This window comes from Streptopelia decaocto (assembly GCF_964273445.1).
Source record: "Streptopelia decaocto genome assembly, contig: HAP1_SCAFFOLD_30, whole genome shotgun sequence".
NCBI classification, from domain to species: domain Eukaryota; kingdom Metazoa; phylum Chordata; class Aves; order Columbiformes; family Columbidae; genus Streptopelia; species Streptopelia decaocto.
Window position 1 is genome coordinate 1301867 of NW_028116159.1, and position 26577 is coordinate 1328443.

A 26577-nucleotide genomic window follows, 5' to 3' on the forward strand; every position below is an offset into this window, starting at 1 on the left:
CTCAAACTCCGGGAGAGATTCTCAAAACCAAGGTTGACATGTTTCGAGTTCCTTTCAATATTTTGGAAATCCTGCTGAAACTTTGGACATTCTCGCGAAGGGTTCCCAGTTCCTGATAAGATTGGTACCCTTTCACGTCCAAATCTCTCAAACTCCGGGAGAGATTCTCAAAACCAAGGTTGACATGTTTCGAGTTCCTTTCAACATTTTGGAAATCCCGCTGAAACTTTGGACATTCTGGCGAAGGGTTCTCAATCCCCGACAAGATTGGTACCCTTTCACATCCAAATCTCTCAAACTCCGGGAGAGATTCTCAAAACCAAGGTTGACATGTTTCGAGTTCCTCTCAACAGTTTGGAAATCCCGCTGAAACTTTGGACATTCTCGCGAAGGGTTCCCAATCCCCGACAAGATTGGTACCCTTTCACGTGCAAATCTCTCAAATTCCGGGAGAGATTCTCAAAACCAAGGTTGACATGTTTCGAGTTCCTTTCAACATTTTGGAAATCCCGCTGAAACTTTGGACATTCTGGCGAAGGGTTCCCAATCCCCGACAAGATTGGTACCCTTTCACGTCCAAATCTCTCAAAGTCCGGGAGAGATTCTCAAAACCAAGGTTGACATGGTTCGAGTTCCTTTCAACATTTTGGAAATCCCGCTGAAACTTTGGACATTCTCGCGAAGGGTTCCCAATCCCCGACAAGATTGGTACCCTTTCACGTCCAAATCTCTCAAACTCCGGGAGAGATTCTCAAAACCAAGGTTGACATGTTTCGAGTTCCTTTCAACATTTTGGAAATCCCGCTGAAACTTTGGACATTCTCGCGAAGGGTTCCCAATCCCCGGCATGATTGGTACCCTTTCACGTCCAAATCTCTCAAACTCCGGGAGAGATTCTCAAAACCAAGGTTGACATGTTTCGAGTTCCTTTCAACATTTTGGAAATCCCGCTGAAACTTTGGACATTCTGGCGAAGGGTTCCCAATCCCCGACAAGATTGGTACCCTTTCACGTCCAAATCTCTCAAAGTCCGGGAGAGATTCTCAAAACCAAGGTTGACATGTTTCGAGTTCCTTTCAACATTTTGGAAATCCTGCTGAAACTTTGGACACTCTGGGGAAGGGTTCCCGATCCCCGACAAGACTGGTACCCTTTCACGTCCAAATCTCTCAAACTCCGGGAGAGATTCTCAAAACCAAGGTTGACATGTTTCGAGTTCCTTTCAATATTTTGGAAATCCTGCTGAAACTTCGGACATTCTCGCGAAGGGTTCCCAATTCCTGATAAGATTGGTACCCTTTCACGTCCAAATCTCTCAAACTCCGGGAGAGATTCTCAAAACCAAGGTTGACATGTTTCGAGTTCCTCTCAACAGTTTGGAAATCCCGCTGAAACTTTGGACATTCTCGCGAAGGGTTCCCAATCCCCGACAAGATTGGTACCCTTTCACGTGCAAATCTCTCAAATTCCGGGAGAGATTCTCAAAACCAAGGTTGACATGTTTCGAGTTCCTTTCAACATTTTGGAAATCCCGCTGAAACTTTGGACATTCTCGCGAAGGGTTCCAAATCCCCGACAAGATTGGTACCCTTTCACGTCCAAATCTCTCAAACTCCGGGAGAGATTCTCAAAACCAAGGTTGACATGTTTCGAGTTCCTTTCAACATTTTGGAAATCCCGCTGAAACTTTGGACATTCTCGCGAAGGGTTCCCAATCCCCGACAAGATTGGTACCCTTTCACGTCCAAATCTCTCAAACTCCGGGAGAGATTCTCAAAACCAAGGTTGACATGTTTCGAGTTCCTTTCAACATTTTGGAAATCCCGCTGAAACTTTGGACATTCTCGTGAAGGGTTCCCAATCCCCGACAAGATTGGTACCCTTTCACGTCCAAATCTCTCAAACTCCGGGAGAGATTCTCAAAACCAAGGTTGACATGTTTCGAGTTCCTTTCAACATTTTGGAAATCCCGCTGAAACTTTGGACATTCTCGCGAAGGGTTCCCAATCCCCGACAAGATTGGTACCCTTTCACGTCCAAATCTCTCAAACTCCGGGAGAGATTCTCAAAACCAAGGTTGACATGGTTCGAGTTCCTTTCAACATTTTGGAAATCCCACTGAAACTTTGGACATTCTGGCGAAGGGTTCCCAATCCCCGACAAGATTGGTACCCTTTCACGTCCAAATCTCTCAAACTCCGGGAGAGATTCTCAAAACCAAGGTTGACATGTTTCGAGTTCCTTTCAACATTTTGGAAATCCTGCTGAAACTTTGGACATTCTGGTGAAGGGTTCCCAATCCCCGACAAGACTGGTACCCTTTCACGTCCAAATCTCTCAAACTCCGGGAGAGATTCTCAAAACCAAGGTTGACATGTTTCGAGTTCCTTTCAATATTTTGGAAATCCTGCTGAAACTTTGGACATTCTCGCGAAGGGTTCCCAATTCCTGATAAGATTGGTACCCTTTCACGTCCAAATCTCTCAAACTCCGGGAGAGATTCTCAAAACCAAGGTTGACATGTTTCGAGTTCCTTTCAACATTTTAAAAATCCCGCTGAAACTTTGGACATTCTGGCGAAGGGTTCTCAATCCCCGACAAGATTGGTACCCTTTCACGTCCAAATCTCTCAAACTCCGGGAGAGATTCTCAAAACCAAGGTTGACATGTTTCGAGTTCCTCTCAACAGTTTGGAAATCCCGCTGAAACTTTGGACATTCTCGCGAAGGGTTCCCAATCCCCGACAAGATTGGTACCCTTTCACGTGCAAATCTCTCAAATTCCGGGAGAGATTCTCAAAACCAAGGTTGACATGTTTCGAGTTCCTTTCAACATTTTGGAAATCCCGCTGAAACTTTGGACATTCTCGCGAAGGGTTCCCAATCCCCGACAAGATTGGTACCCTTTCACGTCCAAATCTCTCAAACTCCGGGAGAGATTCTCAAAACCAAGGTTGACATGTTTCGAGTTCCTTTCAACATTTTGGAAATCCCGCTGAAACTTTGGACATTGTCGCGAAGGGTTCCCAATCCCCGACAAGATTGGTACCCTTTCACGTCCAAATCTCTCAAACTCCGGGAGAGATTCTCAAAACCAAGGTTGACATGGTTCGAGTTCCTTTCAACATTTTGGAAATCCCGCTGAAACTTTGGACATTCTCGCGAAGGGTTCCCAATCCCCGACAAGATTGGTACCCTTTCACGTCCAAATCTCTCAAACTCCGGGAGAGATTCTCAAAACCAAGGTTGACATGTTTCGAGTTCCTTTCAACATTTTGGAAATCCCACTGAAACTTTGGACATTCTCGCGAAGGGTTCCCAATCCCCGACAAGATTGGTACCCTTTCACGTCCAAATCTCTCAAACTCCGGGAGAGATTCTCAAAACCAAGGTTGGCATGGTTCGAGTTCCTTTCAACATTTTGGAAATCCCACTGAAACTTTGGACATTCTGGTGAAGGGTTCCCAATCCCCGACAAGATTGGTACCCTTTCACGTCCAAATCTCTCAAACTCCGGGAGAGATTCTCAAAACCAAGGTTGACATGTTTCGAGTTCCTTTCAACATTTTGGAAATCCTGCTGAAACTTTGGACATTCTGGTGAAGGGTTCCCAATCCCCGACAAGACTGGTACCCTTTCACGTCCAAATCTCTCAAACTCCGGGAGAGATTCTCAAAACCAAGGTTGACATGTTTCGAGTTCCTTTCAATATTTTGGAAATCCTGCTGAAACTTTGGACATTCTCGCGAAGGGTTCCCAATTCCTGATAAGATTGGTACCCTTTCACGTCCAAATCTCTCAAACTCCGGGAGAGATTCTCAAAACCAAGGTTGACATGTTTCGAGTTCCTTTCAACATTTTAAAAATCCCGCTGAAACTTTGGACATTCTGGCGAAGGGTTCCCAATCCCCGACAAGATTGGTACCCTTTCACGTCCAAATCTCTCAAAGTCCGGGAGAGATTCTCAAAACCAAGGTTGACATGGTTCGAGTTCCTCTCAACAGTTTGGAAATCCCGCTGAAACTTTGGACATTCTCGCGAAGGGTTCCCAATCCCCGACAAGATTGGTACCCTTTCACGTGCAAATCTCTCAAATTCCGGGAGAGATTCTCAAAACCAAGGTTGACATGTTTCGAGTTCCTTTCAACATTTTGGAAATCCCGCTGAAACTTTGGACATTCTCGCGAAGGGTTCCCAATCCCCGACAAGATTGGTACCCTTTCACGTCCAAATCTCTCAAACTCCGGGAGAGATTCTCAAAACCAAGGTTGACATGTTTCGAGTTCCTTTCAACATTTTGGAAATCCCGCTGAAACTTTGGACATTCTCGCGAAGGGTTCCCAATCCCCGACAAGATTGGTACCCTTTCACGTCCAAATCTCTCAAAGTCCGGGAGAGATTCTCAAAACCAAGGTTGACATGGTTCGAGTTCCTTTCAACATTTTGGAAATCCCGCTGAAACTTTGGACATTCTCGCGAAGGGTTCCCAATCCCCGACAAGATTGGTACCCTTTCATGTCCAAATCTCTCAAACTCCGGGAGAGATTCTCAAAACCAAGGTTGACATGTTTCGAGTTCCTTTCAACATTTTGGAAATCCCGCTGAAACTTTGGACATTCTCGCGAAGGGTTCCCAATCCCCGACAAGATTGGTACCCTTTCACGTCCAAATCTCTCAAACTCCGGGAGAGATTCTCAAAACCAAGGTTGACATGTTTCGAGTTCCTTTCAACATTTTGGAAATCCCGCTGAAACTTTGGACATTCTCGCGAAGGGTTCCCAATCCCCGACAAGATTGGTACCCTTTCACGTCCAAATCTCTCAAACTCCGGGAGAGATTCTCAAAACCAAGGTTGACATGTTTCGAGTTCCTTTCAACATTTTGGAAATCCCGCTGAAACTTTGGACATTCTCGCAAAGGGTTCCCAATTCCCGACAAGATTGGTATTCTTTCACGTCCAAATCTCTCAAACTCCGGGAGAGATTCTCAAAACCAAGGTTGACATGTTTCGAGTTCCTTTCAACATTTTGGAAATCCCGCTGTAACTTTGGACATTCTCGTGAAGGGTTCCCAATCCCCGACAAGATTGGTACCCTTTCACGTCCAAATCTCTCAAACTCCGGGAGAGATTCTCAAAACCAAGGTTGACATGTTTCGAGTTCCTTTCAACATTTTGGAAATCCCGCTGAAACTTTGGACATTCTGGCGAAGGGTTCCCAATCCCCGACAAGACTGGTACCCTTTCACGTCCAAATCTCTCAAACTCCGGGAGAGATTCTCAAAACCAAGGTTGACATGTTTCGAGTTCCTTTCAACATTTTGGAAATCCCACTGAAACTTTGGACATTGTCGCGAAGGGTTCGCAATCCCCGACAAGACTGGTACCCTTTCACGTCCCAATCTCTCAAACTCCGGGAGAGATTCTCAAAACCAAGGTTGACATGTTTCGAGTTCCTTTCAACATTTTGGAAATCCCGCTGAAACTTTGGACATTCTCGCGAAGGGTTCCCAATCCCCGACAAGATTGGTACCCTTTCACGTCCAAATCTCTCAAACTCCGGGAGAGATTCTCAAAACCATGGCTGACATGTTTCGAGTTCCTTTCAACATTTTGGAAATCCCGCTGAAACTTTGGACATTCTCGCGAAGGGTTCCCAATCCCCGACAAGATTGGTACCCTTTCACGTCCAAATCTCTCAAACTCCGGGAGAGATTCTCAAAACCAAGGTTGACATGTTTCGAGTTCCTTTCAACATTTTGGAAATCCCGCTGAAACTTTGGACATTCTCGCGAAGGGTTCCCGATCCTTGATAAGATTGGTACCCTTTCACGTCCCAATCTCTCAAACTCCGGGAGAGATTCTCAAAACCAAGGTTGACATGTTTCGAGTTCCTTTCAACATTTTGGAAATCCTGCTGAAACTTTGGACATTCTGGTGAAGGGTTCCCAATCCCCGACAAGACTGGTACCCTTTCACGTCCAAATCTCTCAAACTCCGGGAGAGATTCTCAAAACCAAGTTTGACATGTTTCGAGTTCCTTTCAATATTTTGGAAATCCTGCTGAAACTTTGGACATTCTCGCGAAGGGTTCCCAATTCCTGATAAGATTGGTACCCTTTCACGTCCAAATCTCTCAAACTCCGGGAGAGATTCTCAAAACCAAGGTTGACATGTTTCGAGTTCCTTTCAACATTTTGGAAATCCCGCTGAAACTTTGGACATTCTGGCGAAGGGTTCTCAATCCCCGACAAGATTGGTACCCTTTCACGTCCAAATCTCTCAAACTCCGGGAGAGATTCTCAAAACCAAGGTTGACATGTTTCGAGTTCCTCTCAACAGTTTGGAAATCCCGCTGAAACTTTGGACATTCTTGCGAAGGGTTCCCAATCCCCGACAAGATTGGTACCCTTTCACGTGCAAATCTCTCAAATTCCGGGAGAGATTCTCAAAACCAAGGTTGACATGTTTCGAGTTCCTTTCAACATTTTGGAAATCCCGCTGAAACTTTGGACATTCTGGCGAAGGGTTCCCAATCCCCGACAAGATTGGTACCCTTTCACGCCCAAATCTCTCAAACTCCGGGAGAGATTCTCAAAACCAAGGTTGACACGTTTCGAGTTCCTTTCAACATTTTGGAAATCCTGCTGAAACTTTGGACATTCTCGCGAAGGGTTCCCAATCCCCGACAAGATTGGTACCCTTTCACGTCCAAATCTCTCAAACTCCGTGAGAGATTCTCAAAACCAAGGTTGACATGCTTCGAGTTCCTTTCAACATTTTGGAAATCCCGCTGAAACTTTGGACATTCTCGCGAAGGGTTCCCAATCCCCGACAAGACTGGTACCCTTTCACGTCCAAATCTCTCAAACTCTGGGAGAGATTCTGAAAACCAAGGTTGACATGTTTCGAGTTCCTTTCAACATTTTGGAAATCCCGCTGAAACTTTGGACATTCTCGCGAAGGGTTCCCAATCCCCGACAAGATTGGTACCCTTTCACGTCCAAATCTCTCAAACTCCGGGAGAGATTCTCAAAACCAAGGTTGACATGTTTCGAGTTCCTTTCAACATTTTGGAAATCCCGCTGAAACTTTGGACATTCTCGCAAAGGGTTCCCAATTCCCGACAAGATTGGTATTCTTTCACGTCCAAATCTCTCAAACTCCGGGAGAGATTCTCAAAACCAAGGTTGACATGTTTCGAGTTCCTTTCAACATTTTGGAAATCCCGCTGTAACTTTGGACATTCTCGTGAAGGGTTCCCAATCCCCGACAAGATTGGTACCCTTTCACGTCCAAATCTCTCAAACTCCGGGAGAGATTCTCAAAACCAAGGTTGACATGTTTCGAGTTCCTTTCAACATTTTGGAAATCCCGCTGAAACTTTGGACATTCTGGCGAAGGGTTCCCAATCCCCGACAAGACTGGTACCCTTTCACGTCCAAATCTCTCAAACTCCGGGAGAGATTCTCAAAACCAAGGTTGACATGTTTCGAGTTCCTTTCAACATTTTGGAAATCCCACTGAAACTTTGGACATTGTCGCGAAGGGTTCGCAATCCCCGACAAGACTGGTACCCTTTCACGTCCCAATCTCTCAAACTCCGGGAGAGATTCTCAAAACCAAGGTTGACATGTTTCGAGTTCCTTTCAACATTTTGGAAATCCCGCTGAAACTTTGGACATTCTCGCGAAGGGTTCCCAATCCCCGACAAGATTGGTACCCTTTCACGTCCAAATCTCTCAAACTCCGGGAGAGATTCTCAAAACCATGGCTGACATGTTTCGAGTTCCTTTCAACATTTTGGAAATCCCGCTGAAACTTTGGACATTCTCGCGAAGGGTTCCCAATCCCCGACAAGATTGGTACCCTTTCACGTCCAAATCTCTCAAACTCCGGGAGAGATTCTCAAAACCAAGGTTGACATGTTTCGAGTTCCTTTCAACATTTTGGAAATCCCGCTGAAACTTTGGACATTCTCGCGAAGGGTTCCCGATCCTTGATAAGATTGGTACCCTTTCACGTCCCAATCTCTCAAACTCCGGGAGAGATTCTCAAAACCAAAGTTGACATGTTTCGAGTTCCTTTCAACATTTTGGAAATCCTGCTGAAACTTTGGACATTCTCGCGAAGGGTTCCCAATCCCCGACAAGATTGGTACCCTTTCACGTCCAAATCTCTCAAACTCCGGGAGAGATTCTCAAAACCAAGGTTGACATGTTTCGAGTTCCTTTCAACATTTTGGAAATCCCACTGAAACTTTGGACATTCTCGCGAAGGGTTCCCAATCCCCGACAAGATTGGTACCCTTTCACGTCCAAATCTCTCAAACTCCGGGAGAGATTCTCAAAACCAAGGTTGACATGTTTCCAGTTCCTTTCAACGTTTTGGAAATCCCGCTGAAAATTTGGACATTCTCGCGAAGGGTTCCCAATCCCCGACAAGACTGGTACCCTTTCACGTCCAAATCTCTCAAACTCCAGGAGAGATTCTCAAAACCAAGGTTGACATGGTTCGAGTTCCTTTCAACATTTTGGAAATCCCGCTGAAACTTTGGACATTCTCGCGAAGGGTTCCCAATCCCCGACAAGATTGGTACCCTTTCACGTCCAAATCTCTCAAACTCTGGGAGAGATTCTGAAAACCAAGGTTGACACGTTTCGAGTTCCTTTCAACATTTTGGAAATCCCGCTGAAACTTTGGACATTCTCGCGAAGGGTTCCCAATCCCCGACAAGATTGGTACCCTTTCACGTCCAAATCTCTCAAACTCCGGGAGAGATTCTCAAAACCAAGGTTGACATGTTTCGAGTTCCTTTCAACATTTTGGAAATCCCGCTGTAACTTTGGACATTCTGGCGAAGGGTTCCCAATCCCCGACAAGATTGGTACCCTTTCACGTCCAAATCTCTCAAACTCCGGGAGAGATTCTCAAAACCAAGGTTGACATGTTTCGAGTTCCTTTCAACATTTTGGAAATCCCGCTGAAACTTTGGACATTCTCGCGAAGGGTTCCCAATCCCCGACAAGATTGGTACCCTTTCATGTCCAAATCTCTCAAACTCCGGGAGAGATTCTCAAAACCATGGCTGACATGTTTCGAGTTCCTTTCAACATTTTGGAAATCCCGCTGAAACTTTGGACATTCTCGCGAAGGGTTCCCAATCCCCGACAAGATTGGTACCCTTTCACGTCCAAATCTCTCAAACTCCGGGAGAGATTCTCAAAACCAAGGTTGACATGTTTCGAGTTCCTTTCAACATTTTGGAAATCCCGCTGAAATTTTGGACATTCTCGCGAAGGGTTCCCGATCCCCGACAAGATTGGTACCCTTTCACGTCCAAATCTCTCAAAGTCCGGGAGAGATTCTCAAAACCAAAGTTGACATGTTTCGAGTTCCTTTCAACATTTTGGAAATCCTGCTGAAACTTTGGACATTCTCCCGAAGGGTTCCCAATCCCCGACAAGATTGGTACCCTTTCACGTCCAAATCTCTCAAACTCCGGGAGAGATTCTCAAAACCAAGGTTGACATGGTTCGAGTTCCTTTCAACATTTTGGAAATCCCGCTGAAACTTTGGACATTCTCGCGAAGGGTTCCCAATCCCCGACAAGATTGGTACCCTTTCACGTGCAAATCTCTCAAACTCCGGGAGAGATTCTCAAAACCAAGGTTGACATGTTTCCAGTTCCTTTCAACATTTTGGAAATCCCGCTGAAACTTTGGACATTCTCGCGAAGGGTTCCCAATCCCCGACAAGACTGGTACCCTTTCACGTCCAAATCTCTCAAACTCCGGGAGAGATTCTCAAAACCAAGGTTGACATGGTTCGAGTTCCTTTCAACATTTTGGAAATCCCGCTGAAACTTTGGACATTCTCGCGAAGGGTTCCCAATCCCCGACAAGACTGGTACCCTTTCACGTCCAAATCTCTCAAACTCTGGGAGAGATTCTGAAAACCAAGGTTGACACGTTTCGAGTTCCTTTCAACATTTTGGAAATCCCGCTGAAACTTTGGACATTCTCGCGAAGGGTTCCCAATCCCCGACAAGATTGGTACCCTTTCACGTCCAAATCTCTCAAACTCCGGGAGAGATTCTCAAAACCAAGGTTGACATGTTTCGAGTTCCTTTCAACATTTTGGAAATCCCGCTGAAACTTTGGACATTCTCGCGAAGGGTTCCCAATCCCCGACAAGATTGGTATTCTTTCACGTCCAAATCTCTCAAACTCCGGGAGAGATTCTCAAAACCAAGGTTGACATGTTTCGAGTTCCTTTCAACATTTTGGAAATCCTGCTGAAACTTTGGACATTCTCCCGAAGGGTTCCCAATCCCCGACAAGATTGGTACCCTTTCACGTCCAAATCTCTCAAACTCCGGGAGAGATTCTCAAAACCAAGGTTGACATGGTTCGAGTTCCTTTCAACATTTTGGAAATCCCGCTGAAACTTTGGACATTCTCGCGAAGGGTTCCCAATCCCCGACAAGATTGGTACCCTTTCACGTGCAAATCTCTCAAACTCCGGGAGAGATTCTCAAAACCAAGGTTGACATGTTTCCAGTTCCTTTCAACATTTTGGAAATCCCGCTGAAACTTTGGACATTCTCGCGAAGGGTTCCCAATCCCCGACAAGACTGGTACCCTTTCACGTCCAAATCTCTCAAACTCCGGGAGAGATTCTCAAAACCAAGGTTGACATGGTTCGAGTTCCTTTCAACATTTTGGAAATCCCGCTGAAACTTTGGACATTCTCGCGAAGGGTTCCCAATCCCCGACAAGATTGGTACCCTTTCACGTCCAAATCTCTCAAACTCCGGGAGAGATTCTCAAAACCATGGTTGACATTTTTCGAGTTCCTTTCAACATTTTGGAAATCCCGCTGAAACTTTGGACATTCTCGTGATGGGTTCCCAATCCCCGACAAGATTTGTACCCTTTCACGTCCAAATCTCTCAAAGTCCGGGAGAGATTCTCAAAACCAAGGTTGACATGTTTCGAGTTCCTTTCAACATTTTGGAAATCCCGCTGAAACTTTGGACATTCTCGCGAAGGGTTCCCAATCCCCGACAAGACTGGTACCCTTTCACGTCCAAATCTCTCAAACTCTGGGAGAGATTCTGAAAACCAAGGTTGACACGTTTCGAGTTCCTTTCAACATTTTGGAAATCCCGCTGAAACTTTGGACATTCTCGCGAAGGGTTCCCAATCCCCGACAAGATTGGTACCCTTTCACGTCCAAATCTCTCAAACTCCGGGAGAGATTCTCAAAACCAAGGTTGACATGTTTCGAGTTCCTTTCAACATTTTGGAAATCCCGCTGAAACTTTGGACATTCTCGCGAAGGGTTCCCAATCCCCGACAAGATTGGTATTCTTTCACGTCCAAATCTCTCAAACTCCGGGAGAGATTCTCAAAACCAAGGTTGACATGTTTCGAGTTCCTTTCAACATTTTGGAAATCCCGCTGAAACTTTGGACATTCTCGCGAAGGGTTCCCAATCCCCGACAAGATTGGTACCCTTTCACGTCCAAATCTCTCAAACTCCGGGAGAGATTCTCAAAACCAAGGTTGACATGTTTCCAGTTCCTTTCAACATTTTGGAAATCCCGCTGAAACTTTGGACATTCTCGCGAAGGGTTCCCAATCCCCGACAAGACTGGTACCCTTTCACGTCCAAATCTCTCAAACTCCGGGAGAGATTCTCAAAACCAAGGTTGACATGGTTCGAGTTCCTTTCAAAATTTTGGAAATCCCGCTGAAACTTTGGACATTCTCGCGAAGGGTTCCCAATCCCCGACAAGATTGGTACCCTTTCACGTCCAAATCTCTCAAACTCCGGGAGAGATTCTCAAAACCATGGTTGACATGTTTCGAGTTCCTTTCAACATTTTGGAAATCCCGCTGAAACTTTGGACATTCTCGTGAAGGGTTCCCAATCCCCGACAAGATTTGTACCCTTTCACGTCCAAATCTCTCAAAGTCCGGGAGAGATTCTCAAAACCAAGGTTGACATGTTTCGAGTTCCTTTCAACATTTTGGAAATCCCGCTGAAACTTTGGACATTCTCGCGAAGGGTTCCCAATCCCCGACAAGACTGGTACCCTTTCACGTCCAAATCTCTCAAACTCTGGGAGAGATTCTGAAAACCAAGGTTGACACGTTTCGAGTTCCTTTCAACATTTTGGAAATCCCGCTGAAACTTTGGACATTCTCGCGAAGGGTTCCCAATCCCCGACAAGATTGGTACCCTTTCACGTCCAAATCTCTCAAACTCCGGGAGAGATTCTCAAAACCAAGGTTGACATGTTTCGAGTTCCTTTCAACATTTTGGAAATCCCGCTGAAACTTTGGACATTCTCGCGAAGGGTTCCCAATCCCCGACAAGATTGGTATTCTTTCACGTCCAAATCTCTCAAAGTCCGGGAGAGATTCTCAAAACCAAGGTTGACATGTTTCGAGTTCCTTTCAACATTTTGGAAATCCCGCTGTAACTTTGGACATTCTCGCGAAGGGTTCCCAATCCCCGACAAGATTGGTACCCTTTCACGTCCAAATCTCTCAAACTCCGGGAGAGATTCTCAAAACCAAGGTTGACATGTTTCGAGTTCCTTTCAACATTTTGGAAATCCCGCTGAAACTTTGGACATTCTGGCGAAGGGTTCCCAATCCCCGACAAGACTGGTACCCTTTCACGTCCAAATCTCTCAAACTCCGGGAGAGATTCTCAAAACCAAGGTTGACATGTTTCGAGTTCCTTTCAACATTTTGGAAATCCTGCTGAAACTTTGGACATTGTCGCGAAGGGTTCCCAATCCCCGACAAGACTGGTACCCTTTCACGTCCAAATCTCTCAAACTCCGGGAGAGATTCTCAAAACCAAGGTTGACATGTTTCGAGTTCCTTTCAACATTTTGGAAATCCCGCTGAAACTTTGGACATTCTCGCGAAGGGTTCCCAATCCCCGACAAGATTGGTACCCTTTCATGTCCAAATCTCTCAAACTCCGGGAGAGATTCTCAAAACCATGGCTGACATGTTTCGAGTTCCTTTCAACATTTTGGAAATCCCGCTGAAACTTTGGACATTCTCGCGAAGGGTTCCCAATCCCCGACAAGATTGGTACCCTTTCACGTCCAAATCTCTCAAACTCCGGGAGAGATTCTCAAAACCAAGGTTGACATGTTTCGAGTTCCTTTCAACATTTTGGAAATCCCGCTGAAACTTTGGACATTCTCTCGAAGGGTTCCCGATCCCCGACAAGATTGGTACCCTTTCACGTCCAAATCTCTCAAACTCCGGGAGAGATTCTCAAAACCAAGGTTGACATGTTTCGAGTTCCTTTCAACATTTTGGAAATCCCGCTGAAACTTTGGACATTCTCGTGAATGGTTCCCAATCCCCGACAAGATTGGTACCCTTTCACGTCCAAATCTCTCAAACTCCGGGAGAGATTCTCAAAACCAAGGTTGACATGTTTCGAGTTCCTTTCAACATTTTGGAAATCCCGCTGAAACTTTGGACATTCTCGCGAAGGGTTCCCAATCCCCGACAAGATTGGTATTCTTTCACGTCCAAATCTCTCAAACTCCGGGAGAGATTCTCAAAACCAAGGTTGACATGTTTCGAGTTCCTTTCAACATTTTGGAAATCCCGCTGTAACTTTGGACATTCTCGCGAAGGGTTCCCAATCCCCGACAAGATTGGTACCCTTTCACGTCCAAATCTCTCAAACTCCGGGAGAGATTCTCAAAACCAAGGTTGACATGTTTCGAGTTCCTTTCAACATTTTGGAAATCCCGCTGAAACTTTGGACATTCTCGCGAAGGGTTCCCAATCCCCGACAAGATTGGTATTCTTTCACGTCCAAATCTCTCAAACTCCGGGAGAGATTCTCAAAACCAAGGTTGACATGTTTCGAGTTCCTTTCAACATTTTGGAAATCCCGCTGTAACTTTGGACATTCTCGCGAAGGGTTCCCAATCCCCGACAAGATTGGTACCCTTTCACGTCCAAATCTCTCAAACTCCGGGAGAGATTCTCAAAACCAAGGTTGACATGTTTCGAGTTCCTTTCAACATTTTGGAAATCCCGCTGAAACTTTGGACATTCTCGCGAAGGGTTCCCAATCCCCGACAAGATTGGTACCCTTTCATGTCCAAATCTCTCAAACTCCGGGAGAGATTCTCAAAACCATGGCTGACATGTTTCGAGTTCCTTTCAACATTTTGGAAATCCCGCTGAAACTTTGGACATTCTCGCGAAGGGTTCCCAATCCCCGACAAGATTGGTACACTTTCACGTCCAAATCTCTCAAACTCCGGGAGAGATTCTCAAAACCAAGGTTGACATGTTTCGAGTTCCTTTCAACATTTTGGAAATCCCGCTGAAACTTTGGACATTCTCGCGAAGGGTTCCCAATCCCCGACAAGATTGGTACCCTTTCACGTCCAAATCTCTCAAACTCCGGGAGAGATTCTCAAAACCAAAGTTGACATGTTTCGAGTTCCTTTCAACATTTTGGAAATCCTGCTGAAACTTTGGACATTCTCGCGAAGGGTTCCCAATCCCCGACAAGATTGGTACCCTTTCACGTCCAAATCTCTCAAACTCCGGGAGAGATTCTCAAAACCAAGGTTGACATGTTTCGAGTTCCTTTCAACATTTTGGAAATCCCGCTGAAACTTTGGACATTCTTGCGAAGGGTTCCCGATCACCGACAAGACTGGTACCCTTTCACGTCCAAATCTCTCAAACTCCGGGAGAGATTCTCAAAACCAAGGTTGACATGTTTCGAGTTCCTTTCAACATTTTGGAAATCCCGCTGAAACTTTGGACATTCTCGCGAAGGGTTCCCGATCCTTGATAAGATTGGTACCCTTTCACGTCCCAATCTCTCAAACTCCGGGAGAGATTCTCAAAACCAAAGTTGACATGTTTCGAGTTCCTTTCAACATTTTGGAAATCCTGCTGAAACTTTGGACATTCTCGCGAAGGGTTCCCAATCCCCGACAAGATTGGTACCCTTTCACGTCCAAATCTCTCAAACTCCGGGAGAGATTCTCAAAACCAAGGTTGACATGTTTCGAGTTCCTTTCAACATTTTGGAAATCCCACTGAAACTTTGGACATTCTCGCGAAGGGTTCCCAATCCCCGACAAGATTGGTACCCTTTCACGTCCAAATCTCTCAAACTCCGGGAGAGATTCTCAAAACCAAGGTTGACATGTTTCCAGTTCCTTTCAACGTTTTGGAAATCCCGCTGAAAATTTGGACATTCTCGCGAAGGGTTCCCAATCCCCGACAAGATTGGTACCCTTTCACGTCCAAATCTCTCAAACTCCAGGAGAGATTCTCAAAACCAAGGTTGACATGGTTCGAGTTCCTTTCAACATTTTGGAAATCCCGCTGAAACTTTGGACATTCTCGCGAAGGGTTCCCAATTCCCGACAAGATTGGTACCCTTTCACGTCCAAATCTCTCAAACTCTGGGAGAGATTCTGAAAACCAAGGTTGACACGTTTCGAGTTCCTTTCAACATTTTGGAAATCCCGCTGAAACTTTGGACATTCTCGCGAAGGGTTCCCAATCCCCGACAAGATTGGTACCCTTTCACGTCCAAATCTCTCAAACTCCGGGAGAGATTCTCAAAACCAAGGTTGACATGTTTCGAGTTCCTTTCAACATTTTGGAAATCCCGCTGAAACTTTGGACATTCTCGCGAAGGGTTCCCAATCCCCGACAAGATTGGTATTCTTTCACGTCCAAATCTCTCAAACTCCGGGAGAGATTCTCAAAACCAAGGTTCACATGTTTCGAGTTCCTTTCAACATTTTGGAAATCCCGCTGTAACTTTGGACATTCTGGCGAAGGGTTCCCAATCCCCGACAAGATTGGTACCCTTTCACGTCCAAATCTCTCAAACTCCGGGAGAGATTCTCAAAACCAAGGTTGACATGTTTCGAGTTCCTTTCAACATTTTGGAAATCCCGCTGAAACTTTGGACATTCTGGCGAAGGGTTCCAATCCCCGACAAGACTGGTACCCTTTCACGTCCAAATCTCTCAAACTCCGGGAGAGATTCTCAAAACCAAGGTTGACATGTTTCGAGTTCCTTTCAACATTTTGGAAATCCCGCTGAAACTTTGGACATTCTCGCGAAGGGTTCCCAATCCCCGACAAGATTGGTACCCTTTCATGTCCAAATCTCTCAAACTCCGGGAGAGATTCTCAAAACCATGGCTGACATGTTTCGAGTTCCTTTCAACATTTTGGAAATCCCGCTGAAACTTTGGACATTCTCGCGAAGGGTTCCCAATCCCCGACAAGATTGGTACCCTTTCACGTCCAAATCTCTCAAACTCCGGGAGAGATTCTCAAAACCAAGGTTGACATGTTTCGAGTTCCTTTCAACATTTTGGAAATCCCGCTGAAACTTTGGACATTCTCGCGAAGGGTTCCCGATTCCTGACAAGATTGGTACCCTTTCACGTCCAAATCTCTCAAACTCCGGGAGAGATTCTCAAAACCAAAGTTGACATGTTTCGAGTTCCTTTCAACATTTTGGAAATCCTGCTGAAACTTTGGACATTCTCCCGAAGGGTTCCCAATCCCCGACAAGATTGGTACCCTTTCACGTCCAAATCTCTCAAACTCCGGGAGAGATTCTCAAAACCAAGGTTGACATGGTTCGAGTTCCTTTCAACATTTTGGAAATCCCGCTGAAACTTTGGACATTCTCGCGAAGGGTTCCCAATCCCCGACAAGATTGGTACCCTTTCACGTCCAAATCTCTCAAACTCCGGGAGAGATTCTCAAAACCAAGGTTGACATGTTTCCAGTTCCTTTCAACATTTTGGAAATCCCGCTGAAACTTTGGACATTCTCGCGAAGGGTTCCCAATCCCCGACAAGATTGATACCCTTTCACGTCCAAATCTCTCAAACTCCGGGAGAGATTCTCAAAACCAAGGTTGACATGGTTCGAGTTCCTTTCAACATTTTGGAAATCCCGCTGAAACTTTGGACATTCTCGCGAAGGGTTCCCAATCCCCGACAAGATTGGTACCCTTTCACGTCCAAATCTCTCAAACTCCGGGAGAGATTCTCAAAACCATGGTTGACATGTTTCGAGTTCCTTTCAACATTTTGGAAATCCCGCTGAAACTTTGGACATTCTCGCGAAGGGTTCCCAATCCCCGACAAGATTTGTACCCTTTCACGTCCAAATCTCTCAAAGTCCGGGAGAGATTCTCAAAACCAAGGTTGACATGTTTCGAGTTCCTTTCACCATTTTGGAAATCCCGCTGAAACTTTGGACATTCTCGCGAAGGGTTCCCAATCCCCGACAAGACTGGTACCCTTTCACGTCCAAATCTCTCAAACTCTGGGAGAGATTCTGAAAACCAAGGTTGACACGTTTCGAGTTCCTTTCAACATTTTGGAAATCCCGCTGAAACTTTGGACATTCTCGCGAAGGGTTCCCAATCCCCGACAAGATTGGTACCCTTTCACGTCCAAATCTCTCAAACTCCGGGAGAGATTCTCAAAACCAAGGTTGACATGTTTCGAGTTCCTTTCAACATTTTGGAAATCCCGCTGAAACTTTGGACATTCTCGCAAAGGGTTCCCAATCCCCGACAAGATTGGTATTCTTTCACGTCCAAATCTCTCAAACTCCGGGAGAGATTCTCAACACCAAGGTTGACATGTTTCGAGTTCCTTTCAACATTTTGGAAATCCCGCTGTAACTTTGGACATTCTCGCGAAGGGTTCCCAATCCCCGACAAGATTGGTACCCTTTCACGTCCAAATCTCTCCAACTCCGGGAGAGATTCTCAAAACCAAGGTTGACATGTTTCGAGTTCCTTTCAACATTTTGGAAATCCCGCTGAAACTTTGGACATTCTCGTGAAGGGTTCCCAATCCCCGACAAGATTGGTACCCTTTCACGTCCCAATCTCTCAAACTCCGGGAGAGATTCTCAAAACCAAGGTTGACATGTTTCGAGTTCCTTTCAACATTTTGGAAATCCCGCTGAAACTTTGGACATTCTCGCGAAGGGTTCCCAATCCCCGACAAGATTGGTACCCTTTCATGTCCAAATCTCTCAAACTCCGGGAGAGATTCTCAAAACCATGGCTGACATGTTTCGAGTTCCTTTCAACATTTTGGAAATCCCGCTGAAACTTTGGACATTCTCGCGAAGGGTTCCCAATCCCCGACAAGATTGGTACCCTTTCACGTCCAAATCTCTCAAACTCCGGGAGAGATTCTGAAAACCAAGGTTGACATGTTTCGAGTTCCTTTCAACATTTTGGAAATCCCGCTGAAACTTTGGACATTCTCTCGAAGGGTTCCCGATCCCCGACAAGATTGGTACCCTTTCACGTCCAAATCTCTCAAACTCCGGGAGAGATTCTCAAAACCAAGGTTGACATGTTTCGAGTTCCTTTCAACATTTTGGAAATCCTGCTGAAACTTTGGACATTCTCGTGAAGGGTTCCCAATCCCCGACAAGATTGGTACCCTTTCACGTCCAAATCTCTCAAACTCCGGGAGAGATTCTCAAAACCAAGGTTGACATGTTTCCAGTTCCTTTCAACATTTTGGAAATCCCGCTGAAACTTTGGACATTCTGGCGAAGGGTTCCCAATCCCCGACAAGACTGGTACCCTTTCACGTCCCAATCTCTCAAACTCCGGGAGAGATTCTCAAAATCAAGGTTGACATGTTTCGAGTTCCTTTCAACATTTTGGAAATCCCGCTGAAACTTTGGACATTCTCGCGAAGGGTTCCCAATCCCCGACAAGACTGGTACCCTTTCACGTCCCAATCTCTCAAACTCCGGGAGAGATTCTCAAAACCATGGCTGACATGTTTCGAGTTCCTTTCAACATTTTGGAAATCCCGCTGAAACTTTGGACATTCTCGCGAAGGGTTCCCAATCCCCGACAAGATTGGTACCCTTTCACGTCCAAATCTCTCAAACTCCGGGAGAGATTCTCAAAACCAAGGTTGACATGTTTCGAGTTCCTTTCAACATTTTGGAAATCCTGCTGAAACTTTGGACATTCTCGCGAAGGGTTCCCAATCCCCGACAAGATTGGTACCCTTTCACGTCCAAATCTCTCAAACTCCGGGAGAGATTCTCAAAACCAAGGTTGACATGTTTCGAGTTCCTTTCAACATTTTGGAAATCCCGCTGAAACTTTGGACATTGTCGCGAAGGGTTCCCAATCCCCGACAAGATTGGCACCCTTTCACGTTCAAATCTCTCAAACTCCGGGAGAGATTCTCAAAACCAAGGTTGACATGTTTCGAGTTCCTTTCAACATTTTGGAAATCCCCCTGAAACTTTGGACATTCTCGTGAAGGGTTCCCAATCCCCAACAAGATCGGTACCCTTTCACGTCCAAATCTCTCAAACTCCGGGAGAGATTGTCAAAACCAAGGTCGACATGTTTCGAGTTCCTTTCAACATTTTGGAAATCCCGCTGAAACTTTGGACATTCTCGCGAAGGGTTCCCAATCCCCGACAAGATTGGTACCCTTTCACGTCCAAATCTCTCAAACTCCGGGAGAGATTCTCAAAACCATGGTTGAAACGTTTCGAGTTCCTTTCAACATTTTGGAAATCCCGCTGAAACTTTGGACATTCTCGCGAAGGGTTCCCAATCCCCGACAAGATTGGTACCCTTTCACGTCCAAATCTCTCAAACTCCGGGAGAGATTCTCAAAACCAAGGTTGACATGTTTCGAGTTCCTTTCAACAGTTTGGAAATCCCGCTGAAACTTTGGACATTGTCGCGAAGGGTTCCCAATCCCCGACAAGATTGGTACACTTTCACATCCAAATCTCTCAAACTCCGGGAGAGATTCTCAAAACCAAGGTTGACATGTTTCGAGTTCCTTTCAACATTTTGGAAATCCCGCTGAAACTTTGGACATTCTCGCGAAGGGTTCCCAATCCCCGACAAGATTGGTACCCTTTCACGTCCAAATCTCTCAAACTCCGGGAGAGATTCTCAAAACCATGGTTGAAACGTTTCGAGTTCCTTTCAACATTTTGGAAATCCCGCTGAAACTTTGGACATTCTCGCGAAGGGTTCCCAATCCCCGACAAGATTGGTACCCTTTCACGTCCAAATCTCTCAAACTCCGGGAGAGATTCTCAAAACCAAGGTTGACATGTTTTGAGTTTCTTTCAACATTTTGGAAATCCCGCTGAAACTTTGGACATTCTCGCGAAGGGTTCACAATCCCCGACAAGATTGGTACCCTTTGACGTCCAAATCTCTCAAACTCCGGGAGAGATTCTCAAAACCAAGGTTGACATGGTTCGAGTTCCTTTCAACATTTTGGAAATCCCGCTGAAACTTTGGACATTCTCGCGAAGGGTTCCCAATCCCCGACAAGATTGGTACCCTTTCACGTCCAAATCTCTCAAACTCCGGGAGAGATTCTCAAAACCATGGTTGAAACGTTTCGAGTTCCTTTCAACATTTTGGAAATCCCGCTGAAACTTTGGACATTCTCGCGAAGGGTTCCCAATCCCCGACAAGACTGGTACCCTTTCACGTCCAAATCTCTCAAACTCCAGGAGAGATTCTCAAAACCAAGGTTGACATGTTTCGAGTTCCTTTCAACATTTTGGAAATCCCGCTGAAACTTTGGACATTCTCGCGAAGGGTTCCCAATCCCCGACAAGATTGGTACACTTTCACGTCCAAATCTCTCAAACTCCGTCAGAGATTCTCAAAACCAAGGTTGACATGTTCCGAGTTCCTTTCAACATTTTGGAAATCCCGCTGAAACTTTGGACATTCTCGCGAAGGGTTCCCAATCCCCGACAAGATTGGTACACTTTCACGTCCAAATCTCTCAAACTCCGGGAGAGATTCTCAAAACCAAGGTTGACATGGTTCGAGTTCCTTTCAACATTTTGGAAATCCCGCTGAAACTTTGGATATTCTCGCGAAAGGTTCCCAATCCCCGACAAGATTGGTACCCTTTCACGTCCAAATCTCTCAGACTCCGGGAGAGATTCTCAAAACCAAGGTTGACATGGTTCGAGTTCCTTTCAACATTTTGGAAATTCCGCTGAAACTTTGGACATTCTCGCGAAGGGTTCTCAATCCCCGACAAGATTGGCACCCTTTCACGTTCAAATCTCTCAAACTCCGGGAGAGATTCTCAAAACCAAGGTTGACATGTTTCGAGTTCCTTTCAACATTTTGGAAATCCCGCTGAAACTTTGGACATTCTGGCGAAGGGTTCCCAATCCCCGACAAGATTGGTACCCTTTCACGTGCAAATCTCTCAAACTCCGGGAGAGATTCTCAAAACCAAGGTTGACATGTTTCGAGTTCCTTTCAACATTTTGGAAATCCCGCTGAAACTTTGGACATTCTCGCGAAGGGTTCCCAATCCCCGACAAGATTGGTACCCTTTCACGTCCAAATCTCTCAAACTCCGGGAGAGATTCTCAAAACCAAGGTTGACATGTTTCGAGTTCCTTTCAACAGTTTGGAAATCCCGCTGAAACTTTGGACATTGTCGCGAAGGGTTCCCAATCCCCGACAAGATTGGTACACTTTCACATCCAAATCTCTCAAACTCCGGGAGAGATTCTCAAAACCAAGGTTGACATGTTTCGAGTTCCTTTCAACATTTTGGAAATCCCGCTGAAACTTTGGACATTCTCGCGAAGGGTTCCCAATCCCCGACAAGATTGGTACCCTTTCACGTCCAAATCTCTCAAACTCCGGGAGAGATTCTCAAAACCATGGTTGAAACGTTTCGAGTTCCTTTCAACATTTTGGAAATCCCGCTGAAACTTTGGACATTCTCGCGAAGGGTTCCCAATCCCCGACAAGATTGGTACCCTTTCACGTCCAAATCTCTCAAACTCCGGGAGAGATTCTCAAAACCAAGGTTGACATGTTTTGAGTTTCTTTCAACATTTTGGAAATCCCGCTGAAACTTTGGACATTCTCGCGAAGGGTTCCCAATCCCCGACAAGATTGGTACCCTTTGACGTCCAAATCTCTCAAACTCCGGGAGAGATTCTCAAAACCAAGGTTGACATGGTTCGAGTTCCTTTCAACATTTTGGAAATCCCGCTGAAACTTTGGACATTCTCGCGAAGGGTTCCCAATCCCCGACAAGATTGGTACCCTTTCACGTCCAAATCTCTCAAACTCCGTGAGAGATTCTCAAAACCATGGTTGAAACGTTTCGAGTTCCTTTCAACATTTTGGAAATCCCGCTGAAACTTTGGACATTCTCGCGAAGGGTTCCCAATCCCCGACAAGACTGGTACCCTTTCACGTCCAAATCTCTCAAACTCCAGGAGAGATTCTCAAAACCAAGGTTGACATGTTTCGAGTTCCTTTCAACATTTTGGAAATCCCGCTGAAACTTTGGACATTCTCGCGAAGGGTTCCCAATCCCCGACAAGATTGGTACACTTTCACGTCCAAATCTCTCAAACTCCGGCAGAGATTCTCAAAACCAAGGTTGACATGTTCCGAGTTCCTTTCAACATTTTGGAAATCCCGCTGAAACTTTGGACATTCTCGCGAAGGGTTCCCAATCCCCGACAAGATTGGTACACTTTCACGTCCAAATCTCTCAAACTCCGGGAGAGATTCTCAAAACCAAGGTTGACATGGTTCGAGTTCCTTTCAACATTTTGGAAATCCCGCTGAAACTTTGGATATTCTCGCGAAAGGTTCCCAATCCCCGACAAGATTGGTACCCTTTCACGTCCAAATCTCTCAGACTCCGGGAGAGATTCTCAAAACCAAGGTTGACATGGTTCGAGTTCCTTTCAACATTTTGGAAATTCCGCTGAAACTTTGGACATTCTCGCGAAGGGTTCTCAATCCCCGACAAGATTGGCACCCTTTCACGTTCAAATCTCTCAAACTCCGGGAGAGATTCTCAAAACCAAGGTTGACATGTTTCGAGTTCCTTTCAACATTTTGGAAATCCCGCTGAAACTTTGGACATTCTGGCGAAGGGTTCCCAATCCCCGACAAGATTGGTACCCTTTCACGTGCAAATCTCTCAAACTCCGGGAGAGATTCTCAAAACCAAGGTTGACATGTTTCGAGTTCCTTTCAACATTTTGGAAATCCCCCTGAAACTTTGGACATTGTCGCGAAGGGTTCCCAATCCCCGACAAGATTGGTACCCTTTCACGTCCAAATCTCTCAAACTCCGGGAGAGATTCTCAAAACCAAGGTTGACATGGTTCGAGTTCCTTTCAACATTTTGGAAATCCCGCTGAAACTTTGGACATTCTCGCGAAGGGTTCCCAATCCCCGACAAGATTGGTACACTTTCATGTCCAAATCTCTCAAACTCCGGGAGAGATTCTCAAAACCATGGCTGACATGTTTCGAGTTCCTTTCAACATTTTGGAAATCCCGCTGAAACTTTGGACATTCTTGCGAAGGGTTCCCAATCCCCGACAAGATTGGTACCCTTTCACGTCCAAATCTCTCAAACTCCGGGAGAGATTCTCAAAACCAAAGTTGACATGTTTCGAGTTCCTTTCAACATTTTGGAAATCCTGCTGAAACTTTGGACATTCTCGTGAAGGGTTCCCAATCCCCGACAAGATTGGTACCCTTTCACGTCCAAATCTCTCAAACTCCGGGAGAGATTCTGAAAACCAAGGTTGACATGTTTCGAGTTCCTTTCAACATTTTGGAAATCCCGCTGAAACTTTGGACATTCTTGCGAAGGGTTCCCAATCCCCGACAAGATTGGTACCCTTTCACGTCCAAATCTCTCAAACTCCGGGAGAGATTCTCAAAACTAAGGTTGACATGTTTCGAGTTCCTTTCAACATTTTAAAAATCCCGCTGAAACTTTGGACATTCTCGCGAAGGGTTCCCAATCCCCGACAAGATTGGTACACTTTCACGTCCAAATCTCTCAAACTCCGGCAGAGATTCTCAAAACCAAGGTTGACATGTTCCGAGTTCCTTTCAACATTTTGGAAATCCCGCTGAAACTTTGGACATTCTCGCGAAGGGTTCCCAATCCCCGACAAGATTGATACCCTTTCACGTCCAAATCTCTCAAAGTCCGGGAGAGATTCTCAAAACCAAGGTTGACATGGTTCGAGTTCCTTTCAACATTTTGGAAATCCCGCTGAAACTTTGGACATTCTCGCGAAGGGTTCCCAATCCCCGACAAGATTGGTACCCTTTCACGTCCAAATCTCTCAAACTCCGGGAGAGATTCTCAAAACCAAGGTTGACATGGTTCGAGTTCCTTTCAACATTTTGGAAATCCCGCTGAAACTTTGGACATTCTCGCGAAGGGTTCCCAATCCCCGACAAGATTGGTACCCTTTCACGTCCAAATCTCTCAAACTCCGGGAGAGATTCTCAAAACCAAGGTTGACATGGTTCGAGTTCCTTTCAACATTTTGGAAATCCCGCTGAAACTTTGGATATTCTCGCGAAAGTTTCCCAATCCCCGACAAGATTGGTACCCTTTCACGTCCAAATCTCTCAGACTCCGGGAGAGATTCTCAAAACCAAGGTTGACATGGTTCGAGTTCCTTTCAACATTTTGGAAATTCCAATGAAACTTTGGACATTCTCGCGAAGGGTTCCCAATCCCCGACATGATTGGCACCCTTTCACGTTCAAATCTCTCAAACTCCGGGAGAGATTCTCAAAACCAAGGTTGACATGTTTCGAGTTCCTTTCAACATTTTGGAAATCCCGCTGAAACTTTGGACATTCTCGCGAAGGGTTCCCAATCCCCGACAAGATTGGTACCCTTTCACGTCCAAATCTCTCAAACTCCGGGAGAGATTCTCAAAACCAAGGTTGACATGGTTCGAGTTCCTTTCAACATTTTGGAAATCCCGCTGAAACTTTGGATATTCTCGCGAAAGGTTCCCAATCCCCGACAAGATTGGTACCCTTTCACGTCCAAATCTCTCAGACTCCGGGAGAGATTCTCAAAACCAAGGTTGACATGGTTCGAGTTCCTTTCAACATTTTGGAAATCCCGCTGAAACTTTGGACATTCTCGCGAAGGGTTCCCAATCCCCGACAAGATTGGCACCCTTTCACGTTCAAATCTCTCAAACTCCGGGAGAGATTCTCAAAACCAAGGTTGACATGTTTCGAGTTCCTTTCAACATTTTGGAAATCCCCCTGAAACTTTGGACATTCTCGTGAAGGGTTCCCAGTCCCCGACAAGATCGGTACCCTTTCACGTCCAAATCTCTCAAACTCCGGGAGAGATTGTCAAAACCAAGGTTGACATGTTTCGAGTTCCTTTCAACATTTTGGAAATCCCGCTGAAACTTTGGACATTGTCGCGAAGGGTTCCCAATCCCCGACAAGATTGGTACCCTTTCACGTCCAAATCTCTCAAACTCCGGGAGAGATTGTCAAAACCAAGGTCGACATGTTTCGAGTTCCTTTCAACATTTTGGAAATCCCGCTGAAACTTTGGACTTTCTCGCGAAGGGTTCCCAATCCCCGACAAGATTGGTACCCTTTCACGTCCAAATCTCTCAAACTCCGGGAGAGATTCTCAAAACCATGGTTGAAACGTTTCGAGTTCCTTTCAACATTTTGGAAATCCCGCTGAAACTTTGGACATTCTCGCGAAGGGTTCCCAATCCCCGACAAGATTGGTACCCTTTCACGTCCAAATCTCTCAAACTCCGGGAGAGATTCTCAAAACCAAGGTTGACATGTTTCGAGTTCCTTTCAACAGTTTGGAAATCCCGCTGAAACTTTGGACATTCTCGCGAAGGGTTCCCAATCCCCGACAAGATTGGTACCCTTTCACGTCCAAATCTCTCAAACTCCGGGAGAGATTCTCAAAACTAAGGTTGACATGTTTCGAGTTCCTTTCAACATTTTAAAAATCCCGCTGAAACTTTAGACATTCTCGCGAAGGGTTCCCAATCCCCGACAAGATTGGTACACTTTCACGTCCAAATCTCTCAAACTCCGGCAGAGATTCTCAAAACCAAGGTTGACATGTTCCGAGTTCCTTTCAACATTTTGGAAATCCCGCTGAAACTTTGGACATTCTCGCGAAGGGTTCCCAATCCCCGACAAGATTGGTACCCTTTCACGTCCAAATCTCTCAAACTCCGGGAGAGATTCTCAAAACCAAGGTTGACATGGTTCGAGTTCCTTTCAACATTTTGGAAATCCCGCTGAAACTTTGGACATTCTCGCGAAGGGTTCCCAATCCCCGACAAGATTGGTACCCTTTCACGTCCAAATCTCTCAAACTCCGGGAGAGATTCTCAAAACCAAGGCTGACATGGTTCGAGTTCCTTTCAACATTTTGGAAATCCCGCTGAAACTTTGGATATTCTCGCGAAAGGTTCCCAATCCCCGACAAGATTGGTACCCTTTCACGTCCAAATCTCTCAGACTCCGGGAGAGATTCTCAAAACCAAGGTTGACATGTTTCGAGTTCCTTTCAACATTTTAGAAATTCCGCTGAAACTTTGGACATTCTCGCGAAGGGTTCCCAATCCCCGACAAGATTGGTACCCTTTCACGTTCAAATCTCTCAAA